Source organism: Python bivittatus, unplaced genomic scaffold (assembly GCF_059951505.1).
Source record: "Python bivittatus isolate LINGU-HERP-01145 unplaced genomic scaffold, Pbiv_v1 ctg000610_np1212, whole genome shotgun sequence".
Taxonomy (NCBI): domain Eukaryota; kingdom Metazoa; phylum Chordata; class Lepidosauria; order Squamata; family Pythonidae; genus Python; species Python bivittatus.
This window is the reverse complement of record NW_028277088.1, coordinates 13,309,452-13,323,592: the sequence shown is the minus strand read 5'-3', so window position 1 is coordinate 13,323,592 and position 14,141 is coordinate 13,309,452. Positions and strand designations below refer to the sequence as shown.

General features: G+C 36.8%; 1 protein-coding gene across 3 annotated transcripts in view; it reads right to left on the bottom strand.

The window, feature by feature from the left end:
• Positions 1-14,141, bottom strand: part of PARD3 (par-3 family cell polarity regulator) — a 574,792-nt gene that overhangs the window by 422,707 nt on the left and 137,944 nt on the right. The gene's annotated exons all lie outside the window — the stretch shown is intronic.

Genomic DNA, 14,141 nt, shown 5'->3' with positions numbered 1-14,141 from the left:
GTTCAGAGGCAAGAGTTGAATTTGAATTCAGGGGGGTCTGTTGGTGATTGGAGGTTTTCTGGGAGGTGTTAATTAATTGGTTGCTGGAAAAGGTGTGGTCCATGTTTTTATTGGTCCACCTTGTCTGCTTTACGAGATAGAGTGGAAGATCATATCCAGCTTGACAAGGTCGATTGATAGGTCATACACAGCTCTGCTGATCTGCTGATGGCCCTTTGCTTTGAGTGCCAGGCTTCTTTCTGGCTCTCCTTGATCATACAAAGAGCAGGTACTTAATATTGATCTCCAAAGTCTGGAGAACCCAACTATTAAGTATGTACAACAATTTGCATGCTGTCTACTCCCTGCATTCTAGGCAGCTTGCAATAACAGTATCAAAATCAAAAATACACTACATATAATAAAATCACACCAATAGCTTTGTCCACTACTGTCAGCTACTGAGAACTCTCTATTCCAAAGGCCCTACAGAAAAGAACTGTTTCCATCCCCTTCCTAAATGCCAGGAGGGCAGGGGCCATCCTGACTTCACAGGGTGGGATATTTTACAGTGAAGAGGATGCTACTGAAAAGGCCACCTTACAGGGCCGTGCCCCCTTTGTTTCTCAGAAGGTGGGTATCCACAGCTCCCCTTCCCAGCTAGATTGCATTGGGTGGACAGATTCTACCTGGATCAGACAGTCCCAAAGGTAACAAGGGTCTGGACCATCCTGAATTGGGCTTGGAAGCCTCCTAGCACCTGCTGCAGCTCCTGAAGGAGAGCTGTAATTCTATTGAACTGGTTAATAAACATTTCTTTTAATACTGGGTTTTTTTTTTAATATACACAAGTTAAGTTACATTTGCTAGAAAAATGCACCACAGAATACTATTCAAAGAATTGCTTTAGAGGAGATTACTAATTAACCACAAAATTATAAAAATGATAAATGATTAAGATATATTATTAATAAATGCCAAAACAGAAACCCTACACAATCTGATTTCATAAAGATGATAGATGCTGATATTAAACTCAATTTCATTCCATGGTACCATCCACATTTCCCAAGGAAAAAGTTATTCCCTTCATCTACTTGTATTTTTTCCCTTCTTTTTTTAAATCTCATTACGTAGTGGGTTTTTTAAAAAAAAAATTGGCCCATCTATTGGACCATAAAGGATGTAAGGCTATGAACTCTCAAAAGCTCTGAAGTTCCTAAAAATAGGACAAAATGGAATTGGGAACCATATTTTCCGCTGCTGTTATCACATTTGGATCAGCTTCGCTTCCCGATCTCTCTCTATCTAGTTTCATAATGATAAATTTCAGCTGCTGTCACAGAGCATCCAACTATGCAACAAAACACCACATCTACTTTGGCTTCCAATGCAGACAAACAAAATATAGTGTTCTGCTGAGCATACACAGAGTTTTTTTTGGCAAGCTAAACACATGGCTGATTCAGACACGAACGATTAAAACAAGTAGAACATAGGCAATACAGATTTCTTAATTGAAACTCTAGCTTGAGAAAAAGGGTTAGCTTGCTTTTCAGCCAAGAGAAGCAAAGTCTCTCTAAGGTGTCCCATTTCCTGTGATTCCACAGCAAATAATGGCCATATATGGGCATTTAATAACTTTGTGGTTTAAGGATAAACCATTCTAAGGACATTTTAGCAAATACTTCTGAAGAGAGAGTTTGCAAGAGGAGATCAGCCTGTTACCTCCTCCTTAAGAAAGGGCTTTTCTTCTATTTTTTTCCCCTGTGAATGTGATCTCAACTTTTAACATTTTAAATGCAAATCCTGCAGCCTAATTATCATTATTATTTAAATAACATACAGAAACTTGAAACTCTGGGAAACTCAGTAAGGCATCCAAAGTTCAGCCATTTGGCTAAATTTCTCAGAGATCAACAATTCAAGCAGATGGTTCTTTCATACCGTTCATCAATGGCCTTCATGGTGGTGCTGCATCCATGCCAGAAATATCATGAGAACATGTCCTGTTGCACCATCTCACTTTACTAAATGTATGCTTCAACAGAGGAAAAGTTCAAACCATTTCTTGGTTTCAAGCCTGTTCAGCCATGATATAATACAGTACAGCTAGAAGATATCCTATTTCATTATAGTCACTGTTATATCCTAATGACCATCTACAGTTCAAATTATGGAAAGAATTGCAGATCCTAGCCTGACACAAATTAACGTCCCATGTTTCTCTCTTAATCCAGTTTGGCCTTTCTTTCATTTGCCTTCAGGGCTCCATGCAGAGGAAATTAAGGTTGGCAAAAATGGATGGACAGGTAAACCTTATAAAGACGGAAAGCATACCTGCCCTACAGATACTTAAAGTCCCACAATTTGTATAATAATTAAGAAAAAAGCTCGCTGTAAATTCAGAAGTGATCATATCTTCTTGATATGCCTAAGTAATGGGCATTAATAGGAGAACCACTGCCCACTTGTTCTCTAAGGCCAAGGGAATGGAACAATCACTGCTCTGTTCAAAATAAACATTTTTAAATACACACACACACTTATATTTATATTTATATCTTTACCCCACATTCAGGGAATCAAGCAGAGATGTTAAGTAAGTCTAATCCCAAATGACCAGAGAATCAACAGAAATTTAACGGTGTTCAAGCATTACAGCAGGTTCCTCAGAGAGACACTCCTGTGCATGTCCACAATCATTTTTATTTTATTCAATTTGTACACCTGGGGTTACTACCTATATCCTCCAGAACCTTACATGCCTCCAGTAAGACCCAGGGATCACAGAATTCTCACCCTATGGCTTCTCTTCCTAGCAGTCTTTAAGGTTTCTGGGATTTGCATGGAAAAGCAAATTTCCAAGCAACTGGTCCCTTCCTGCAATTCTCAGGGACTGCGGAATTATCTTGGTGCCAAAGATTCAACAGTGTTCTCTAATTTAGTGTGTTCAGATGGGTGGTGTGAGAGACTGTGGGGCAGGGGGGAAGTTCAGCTGATGTGAGAAGAAACATCTCAGCCCAGATGTTAAGGCTGAGAAAGGTGGGAAAGAAATGTTTTCAAAAGAGACTCTACCTTGCTGCACATCTGGCTGAGGGTTTATTCTGTATTCAAGATTGTTTTTATCCTTGACTAACATTACAGATGTCTTTCTGTGGGGTTCTTGCTGCTTGATTTTGCCAGCTACATGGGATTTGACATGTTAGAACACAATTTTTAGAATTTACCGCCTGTATAACTAATTTCTATGAGTGGCTAGAATTGTAGGAATTGTAGTCCTCTGCAACTAGAGGGCACTAGGTTAGGAATGCCTGAGTCAGAGCCCTGCAGAATTAGGAGCATTCAAAAATGGGCAGAGACAAGACCCAAAAAAAGGTGATTGGTCATATTGATTAGGTTGGAATGGAGCAGGGAAGTGGGAGGGGCAGAGAGCTTTAATTTTCCCTTTCTATAAATCTTAATTGGACTTTGAAGAAGCAGGATAGGAAGACTACTGTTGCTTTTGAACTTTGGTGTTGAAGAAGACTCCTGAGAACACTGTATACAGCCAAGAAAACAAACTAATGGATCATTGAATAAATCAACCCTCAAGTTCTCACTTGAGGCACAAATGGCCAGACTCAAATTACCCTACTTTGGATACACTATGAAATGACCTAGCTCTCTGGAGAAGGCTTCAATATTGGGAAAGGTGGAAGGAAAGAGAAGAGGACAGCCAGCAGCAAGGTGGATGGACTCAGTTACAATGGTGTCATTGGAAGACCTGAAAGACCAGGTTAGGGAGATCATCATGGAGAAAATCTATGTGGACACTAAGAGCTGACAATGACTTAATGGCACATAATCAAATCAATCAATGGATCTTATGTATAGCAAAATCTGGAGGAGGGCATGGAAGGCATTGTGAATGTTCAAGCAGTGTATGAATGTCCATTCAAATTTGAAATCCGCTATTTAGCATAATATGTAGCTCTTGAGTTAAAACAAACCACTTATCATCTAACTTTAGGAACAAAAATTATGGTTTCCAAGCATGCCTAAGGTTTAACGTGTCTATTTTTTTCTTTTTACAATTTGGGGCTCCTACCATTCTGGAATTTCAAGGAAGTCCTAGTACACAGAAAACATAAGTCCAAACAACTCTTTTACATTATATTAATTTTTATTACTCTTCCAGTAACATAAAGATTTACAAGGTTTTTAAAACTCTATCTAAAATTACACAAGCTACCTGAAATATTTTTACATATATACATACTACTTAATTGAGATTCAGTTTCATAAGATGACAACTTTTATTCTTTATTCCAAATAGAATTAAGTATGACAGCCATGCTTATCCCAGCAGTATGATTAGAAATATCTTATTCTCAGAAAGATGCAATCTTCTAGTGACAAGATAAGTACATTATTAAACAAAAGAAGCTGCTGTTGCCATAATTTTAATTTTTCTAGAATATAGGCATTATCATTGCCATGGAATCTGTATGTTTTTAGCACACTCATCTGGACAGAAACAAACTCTCAATGTTTTGCACCAATTAATTGGTGCATATTTCCTTTAATAACTTTGTAATTCACCAGCAAACTTTTCATAGTGAACCCTGTAAAATGAAGTACTTTGTTTCATACTATTTTTAATTAAGCCATTCATTCAGGGTATTTATAAGATTTAATGGAAATAAAGACGTGCAAAACACAAAGTTTATTTTTAAGGGCCACTTCCCATGCCATTAACATACTTCCTGGTATAGAAAACAATGTTCTCATTTCAGGGTAAAGGTGGCGTATTAGAGCCATGGTACTATTTTGGTCTTCCATAAACAGCTGGGAAGGAGCAGCAATCTGTTTTGGAAAGAGCAAACAAATGAGAGGAAGCACTGAATTCCAAAATGCATGTCACAGCTGTTCAAAATTTGCATTGCAGACATAAATTCCAACAATCTAATGGGAACTTACTACTTCTTCCTTCAAGAGGAAGAACTGTTTCTAGAGGACATATCTATAAACATCAGGGTTACTTTAACTGAGATATCCATTGCCATATAGCACATTTGGAAATGGAAAAAAAATAGTCCTCCGCTTAGAGATGGTAATTGGTAAACTTAGGGAAGTGGGGTGGTGGCTACATATCATTAACTCATCAGCATGTATATATACTTTTAAAGGTACTACACTCCTGGTCTGAAGGGCAACCTAACCCTACCTGATAATCTCTCATGTTGAAATAAGCCTATCCAGCTCAAACTTGAGCTACAAAGCTCAGCATGGATTTTTTCCCATATTCAATATGATCAGCACTTGTTGTAACAAAAGCTGAGAAGGTGGTTTGCTGGCCTTAACCACAGATGGACAATACTACTACTTATCTACATACTTGCACCATTATGCTATGTGCAATTACTTTCTGAACTAAGATATTGGGGAGAGGCCATTACAATATTTGCACATACCCTTAAGAGAAGCACCCTGTAGAAAATTCAGTGGTCACCAGAAACCAGCGTGAAAAAGGAAAACAAAACAAAGATCCAGTAGACCTTGGCCCTGTATATTAATCAATTAATACTAAACACCTCTAAAAAATCAGTAATAAAACACCCATACTAAGGACATTTAACAAAGTGAGGCATACACATACAGGTAGTCCTCGTTCAGTGACCATTCGAAATTACAACAGTGCTGAAAAAGAAGACTTACAACTGGTCCTTGAACTTTGGCCATTGCAGTGACCCCACGGTCACATGATCATGATTTGGGCACTTGGCAACCAGCATGCATTTATAATAGTCGCAGTGTCCTGTGATTGCCATTTGCAACCTTCACAGCTGGCTTCCAACAAGCAAAGTCAATGGGGAAGCTGGCAGCAAGTCACAAGTCACAATCATGTGATGTTGCACTTAATGACCACGGGTGATTTGCTTAACGACTGCAGCCAGAACTGATGTCATAAGTCAGATGCATCACATGTTTCACTTTATGACCATGTTGCTTAGTGACAGAGTTGCCAGTCCCAATTGTGGTCAGTACGTGAGGACTACCTGTACAGTTACTAAATCAGGGTCGAAAAATCTAGATAATGACCACACAACAGCAGATATAGAAAACTCGCTGCTGCCGTATAGTGGCCATCCAGATTTTTGCAGGGTAGCCTTACAAGAGCTAGTGAAAATCAGAATGTGGTTGATTTGGTGATCATGTTGAACTGACACGACTAACTAGTGCTGTTCCTTAATAGTAAAAGCACTTACGGATTTCCTTTTGCACACAATTTATTTCACATCAGAGGTGTCCTAAGCTTATCTAAAACTATGACAATACTGTCTACTTTCTTCCAGTGTAAGACATTTATATTGCTGCATTGAGAGAACTTGCTAAGCCAGTCACAAGATGTGATTGACTGTTCTCTTAATGAGAAAAGTGTTCACCACTAGGTACCAACCATATTTTATGTTGACCAAACCTGCACATAGCATAGCCATAGCTTCATTTTTTAATCATCACTGTTTTCAAAACTTCTGAACCTTCAAAGCCAGATTTTCACTTCCAATTACATCCCCTCGGAGGTTAATCTTCTGATAATGTCAATCAACCTTCACAGTCCTACCAAAACCCTTCCTGTTTCCCCTGAAAGTTTGTAAAAATGTTTAAGAAGATATTTGGTAGAGTCACTGTGACCATTTGTAATTCATTGGCAGAATATTTTTTTAAAAATGCAAAAGGTCCAGGTTCCAGAATCCTGCCTCAAATCTTAGACACCTTAAACACCACCAGTTGGTGTCAATAATACTCTGATAGATGGGCATGTGATCTGATTCAGTGTGCAACTGCTCTCTAAACCAGAGCTATACAAATATTTCCATATAGATGGTAAAGTCTCCTTCAAGGCAAACGCAATTCCTGGACCATGAAGTTTTATTTGCAACAATACAGAAGTGATTTGTTATTGCCTTTTTCAATGGTGAACACAACTTGAAAAATACAGTAATATTTTTTAAAAGTGCAATATATTTGTGTTCAATATGTTAACCATTCCAAATGCATTCAGTAAGTTAAACCATTCTCATACTCATTTTTGCTAAACTTAGATCTTGTAATAATTTTTAGTTATTACTCAGACTGTTACAGCGCAATTAATTCTCAATTACCTTTCTAAAGAGTGTTTTCTCTCACGTGTGCTCCATATCGTAGTTTAATAGAGATACATTTTTCTCACAATTAAACTGTAGTTTCCCGTCAAGTTTTCTGAAAACAGGCCTCAAGGCTGACCTCCTGTGGAGTACTTACTCCTACTCATTAATTAGTTTAAGTAAAGATTTAAATAGCACTATTCATACACTCACTTACAATGTAATCTAATTTGGAGTTTTACAGTGACTTACGAAAGAGGCAGAAGGTTTATTCAATTACACAGAGACACACACAACAGTGTGTTTGCCTCTCCTTCCCATTCCCTACCCCACTAAAGTTACTTCTGGAAAAGGTATCTAGCTATTTGCAAAAATGATATCATGACACATTAAATTTGGTATTGGCCCAAGAAGAATATAAACACATTTAATTACATAAATATTAAAGGACAATTTGGTATGCACAAAACACACACACTTTAAATAGTTCAGTAATAGCTCAGAGAGGAGAAATGGGATATTTTTATATCATGGTACACTTATCCACAATAAACAGTCATATAAATTAACCATATCCACCATATCCCCTTTAGTGTATTTTAGTGATGTGTGGGTAACAACACAAAGATGATCTATTGTAATTAAATTAAGTTTAAAAGCACTCAACTACCCTAATTAGGGGAAATGGTAGCTACTATGTGCTTTCAGCAATATGAACAAAATGGATTTACGTATCCCATAATTACAAGTAGATGAATGGTTTTTCCATATTAAGTAACATGTTACATCTAGGTATATTATGTGAAAGCTAGATCTGAAAGTTATATTGCTTCTCCCCCCGTCACCCGAAGCTACGGGCCAAGGAAAAACAAAGGACAGGAAGGTTTTGACTTTAAAATATAAGCAAGATTTTACTCTGTCTGAATTAGATAAAAAGAGAAATAGGAAAATTGGGACCTCAGCAAACAAATGGATCTTCAATGTGCTGTTTGAAATAATATAAAATAATAAAGAAAAAAAGAGATAAAAAGCTGTGGCTGGGTTCACACGTCACACTAGTTCATGTTTGCTATAATAAACCAAGATGATCTACCATATTTAAATAAAAAGAAACAGATTCACTTTGTACAAGCTTCATAACAAAAGTAAGATTCAGAAACTGAATTTAAGTACAGTATACCAAGTTCACGGATTCTCCCTTGGTTAACTTCTAGTAAGATAACTTCAGTTGTGGCAAAGTAAGATTTGTGGCACCTTACAAAGAAACAGATGCATTATGGGTAAGTATTTATGAACTTCGTCATGCATCTGATAAGTGGTCTGCGGACCTCTGAACCTTATAACACAATAAATTTTTAAGTGTTAAAAGTACCATAAGACTATTATTTTACTAGCTTTAGCTCATAAAAAGAGTTGTCAGTTGTAGAGAAATGCTGAATGGAAGAATGTAGTAATGAAGGCAAAAGAAATACAGGACAAAAGCTGTGTAGATTGCAGCCTGACAACTGGATTTGTTATGCCCAAGAGGAGCAATACCAGTTGAAAATGGTTATTCTGTGATATAAAGGCTGCAGCCTACGATCCATCATAATACAGCTCAGTTGCCGACTCTATAAAGCAGTGTTGTCCAAACTTGGCCACTTTAAGATGAGTGGACTTCAACTCCCAGAATTCCCCAGCCAGCAATGCTGGCTGGGAAATTCTGGGAGTTGAAGTCCACTCATCTTAAAGTGGCCAAGTTTGGACAACACTGCTATAAAGACTTTGCTTATATAACTGATCCACGGCAAAACAAAAAGATAACCATGCACCCAAGTTAGAAGTAGACCCCCTCAAGCAGGGGCGTTACCTAATTGGTTCAGTGCATCCCAGTCGGTCAGTCCAAAGCAATAACCAGGGTGGAGGAAGTGAGCTGGAAAAGACAGACCCAAGGGCCCAAGGGCCCCAGGAAGGGAGAGCAACATTTCCAGTTTCTAATCAACCACACCTTGGTGAGCACTTGATACTGAGACTTCTTACAGATACAAGAAGAACGCACTGCTTCCCTTTCCACTTGCAGATGGGACCTTGTGGACATTTGAAGTCTAGGTTGCCCACTGTTCTCCAGTCCTTCCTTTATTCCTGTACACCCTTCCTCTCCTTGCTCAAGAGGCTCTATGCTGAACTATCTGGGCAGGGAGATGATCAGAATTAGAAATACCACAGCTACTACTAAGTTTGAAATTTCAACTCATCTCTCTTATCCCTTCAGAAACTGAGAATTCTTCCACTGCATTTCCATCAGGATGTCTCTCTCTTGTAAAAGACGTATAGATACAGATTCAGAGAATTTCCAGGGCCACTGGAAACCCAGCCTGCTTTCTCTACACTGAAACAAAGTTTTGATTTAATTAGATCTACGAGAATTTCATTATTAAACAAAAACAATATAGTTCTTCAGAATGAAAATCTGATTTCTATGCCTTTCATATGTTTTTTTCATATCTAACCTGGACATTGGATATGGGAAGGTGAAGATAGCATACCTTAAAAGCTCACATATTTCACTGAGAGAATTAGATGCCAGTTAATACAACACAATACAGTACAGTACAATACAATAGGCATATTAATGATCCTTTAACATAGTAAGTTACCTCACGATATCGTAAGATGAATAAAACTGAACTGGTTGATTCATCCCATTTAAATTTATTCTAAACTACATTTAGGATTTACCTAAAATAACATTCACCTACCTCCAGATGTGTTGACAATAGTAGTTGGCTGTTATGGGAGATGAAGTGGCTTACACATAGCCTGCTTGATACAATTCCTATGACAATTTGTCCCCATTGCTATTCCAATGTACAGATGCCACTAGAAAAATAGATTGTCATACATAACTTCAAACTAAAATTTATGACGCTGGGGGGAAAAAATGTTAACAACTGTTGTGAAATTGATGTGCTTATCCTGACTTCACAATACAATGAGTGAATCAGAAAGAACTGTGACCAAGTTCAGTAACCTCTTTTAACCAACAGCAGATAAAAGGATTAGGTGTGCTTTTATAAAACTTGCTACTGCTCCCCTCTCACCTTATACATTTCCTGCAGAGGTGAAGCATTCCCATGAAGGAAGATGTAACATAGCAATGCAGAGATACTATGTGCCTTTCTTTATTGGGCATGAATAAGGAACTGAGATTCAAATCTTCTCCATACTCATTGTTGGAAGTACATGTCACAATGATTTATGTATGTATGTACTGTATATATTTAATTCAATTTCAAGGCTTCCTGATTCTTTGATGACTCTGGGAGGCTTACAAATAAAAAGGAAACAATACATATAAGAAGAGAACTTGGCCAACTGGAACTTGGCTAACAAACACCCAGAGGAACATCTGGGCTCAGAGCTCCCACGGACTTGGAAGGAAAAGGAAGGGAGAAGATTTTAGCAATTTGAAATTTTATAAAAAGGATAGGTTTAAAAAAAATATTGATTCAATTTCTGTACTAACTGAAGTCATCCCTAACTTATTGGTTCGATGCATCTGCATTTTAGATGTCTAGATATAAATATCTATTACCCTGTTTAATATATTATTGCTTTCTGGTATGACTAATTTTTCAAGTGTAGTGAAGCATTTATACTAATCTATATTTACAGCTATAGGGAAAAATAAAATGATGTTACCATTTAATAGAATTTCTCAAGATCTTTTTTGGTAGTATGTTAATCTATATTATTACAACACTCATTAATTCCCAGACAATTATAGTCAATTTCATTTCATAAACCAAAGGCAGTCTTTTTAAACCTGTTTATAACATGAAACATTATGATCAATCTTATTCAGCCACTCTAAGTGAGCACTTTAATATCAAATTAAGCATCATGTACTCAATCTTTTTTTTTTTTTAAGAAAAAGTTATTTTCCTGTTTCCTATTCTTTTAATCTATAATTTCAATCCTGTGGTCTTTATACAATACCTATTTAACTCCTGTCAGAAAAATTAACAATTTACTGTAAGCTAGATTAAGTTTAAATATGCCAGGTTCTTACATTTGTAGTTTAAAAATCTAATAGTCAATTATGATAAATACATCAGAATGAATATATTCTAATATATTTAATACAATGCCCCATAATCTAGAAATTATTTATCTTTTTGTCATCAAAGCCAAGCAAGAGAACATACAAAGACTCAGAAAGCTCAATTCTCGACATGAACTATGGTACAATCTGCTCGCTTTGCTATCCACCTTAAGCGGGTGTGTGAGTGGCTGTATTCTGTGAGGGTCACCTAAGTGAGTAAGATATCCAGGATGAACAGATGAGCTCTTTTCCTTCAGTGGCATGACAAAGTGACAAAGCCAACCTATTGTGCATCCACATTTATTTATTTATTTTGTATGCCTCCCAACAATTCTGGGCCACTCACAAGCAAAAACATTTAGTGCATGCAATAAAAAAGAAAAAAATAAGAAATAAAATTACATTAATATTATCAAAGAAATGGCAAAGAACAATAACTCCAAACTAAGTTTTGTTTAAAGTACAAATTCAAGTTCTATTATCTAAGAATAACAATTTGAGGATGACTCCAGAAAAGCATTATCATAAATATGAGTAAATAAAATAACTTAAAAAAAATGCTAATCCAAAACAAAAACCAATTTTTGCTGGTTGGGCAATCTGGCAACTTTCATCAAAAACACCTATAGAATGCCAATGCTAGTATTCTTACCTTGCTAAACAGTGACTAGGCTCACACAGTGCAGTAAGTTATGGTTTCCTTAACCATGTTTGATTAATCTACAATTGGATCAGTCCATTCATTACACAAAGCCATAAACCATGGTTAACACGCTACAATGGCTTGTTTCATGGAACAAACAAATCACATTACTCAGAACTGGTAACTATCAGATTATCCTATAAGCCCAGCCAATAAAATAAATAAATGTGATTGGAGCATCCTGACCACGTTCACTCATTCATAAAGAGATAACCCATCAACTGATTATTTATTTGATTTGGAAGGCCACCCAATTCCCAAATGAATATGAGCAGCTTACAGAATTAAAAGGAAAAAGGGGGAAGGAGGGAATTAAAAGTTTAAGTGGCAAATGCTGCTTCCCGATTCAATTGTGTTTAAGTCCAACACTTTGGAAACAAGATTCTCCTACTGCTCCATTCTTACACAAAAGCATCTATTGTTTTCCTGTAGAAAATATTGTATTGTCAGGATGAAGTTAAGTTTTCTGCTGGGCAGCATAGAGAAAAAAAAAAAAAAAGATAAAGGGCACAGGAAAAGCCCTGCTAGATTGGGGTTTTAGTCCAGAATTTGGATCCCATCGTGGCAATCATATCCATCTAGGAAGCTGACAAGCAGGGCTGAGGGCAATGATCTCTCCAAGAAACCTTATTCAAAAACATTATGAGAAGATACCGATAGCCTTATGCTCCTTGAATTTTCCTTTAGAGTGATCAAAATGGGTTGCTACATATGGGAGCCCTGTTTATTCCCTTTCCCATCTCCATCCCCCTTTTTCCTTTTATGTCCTGCTTTTTCGTATCGCTAATCCACAAGCCGAGACTCCTCTAGGTTTATAATATGAATGTAACTTTCCTGTTACCGAAGAACAGGGCATCAATGTTTTGAATGGATGCATGAATGGATTCACAAGTCAGTCAATAACCCAGCGTGGAGGATGACAAGGGACAGCAACCAGAATAGATCCAAAGCTTGGTTAAACTGATGGCTCCTACTGAATAATGGGGACAGTACTGCTACAGTGGAAAAAAGAAGCCGTTTTGCTAAACTAGCTCCAGATGTCTATAATTAAAGTATTTACCTACAGCAAACTGAATCTTCAAAGACAGCCCCAGAATCCAAGTGAAACTGCTACTGCTTTCTTAAAGCTTAACAGTTGTTTAGTACAAAAGTAGCATACCATGAGTGTTGTTAGCAGCATGTAGCTAAAATAAAATTTTAAAAGAATATGGGTTTTCATATTTGCATTCAGTCTCCATAGTCAGCAGCATTCTGCACAGCTAAGACCATCCTGTTCTGATGTTACCCTCTGCTCTGATTTTAGGAGTGGAATTACTCATGTATTACCAGCATGTGCTTTACTTTAATAAATAACATTGGCGTCTAATTTTTTTTAAAGCACAGCAAAATTTAATAAAGTTATCATTATGTAATATTCTCCGTTTGTAATAACTGTTATCAGAGACGGTAATCAAGTATGGAAAAACTCTGCAAAACAAAACAAAAAAGATCTTGTGATTTAGCGATTAAATTCTCCACACTAACCATAAACTGATAAACAATTATAGCATATTGCTGCTTTCAACAAGTAGAGCCAGTCTTGCTCAGTTATTTAAATTCAGGATCTTAGAATTATACAAGAATACAGAAATTAGCCCAGTGAACTAATTAATTTTATGCCACCTAATTTAGATCAGATTGTTTTAGAATAACACAATGAGCAAACTTAATGAAGGAATCTGAAGACTTAGAATATGGGAAGCAAAAATTACATTCATATCCAATTTTTTTAAAATATGTAAACCTATCTGTTGAGAAACAGAAATCATTTAATGTGGGAAGGTGGTATTATCTTTTTTTTTTTTAAGTTGCAATATGCAAAGAAAAATGCCAATGCTTTAGTACTTCAGCAATTGATAGAAAGATAAACATGGACCAAAAACTGAGGTAAAGACGAGCAAAACTTCAATAAAGATGAGCTAAATTATTATGAAAGGGCATGTGGTTACAAACCATGAACAGAAGCCAAACGTATCTGTCACAGCAGAAAAAACCTAAAAGTTTCACCTTTTCTTCCTAATCTTCCCGATAAGGAGGCCAACTGCCATATTAACCCTGCAGCAGCTTTGTCAATTAGGGAGCAAAAGTCAGATTATGCAGCCTCAAATAAATTTCAGAAGTACTGGGCCTTCCTCTTTTGATGCTGCTTCTGTTCTCAGATAAAGATCTGCAGAAGTAATCATCTGTCTCTGAAAAATGCAACACA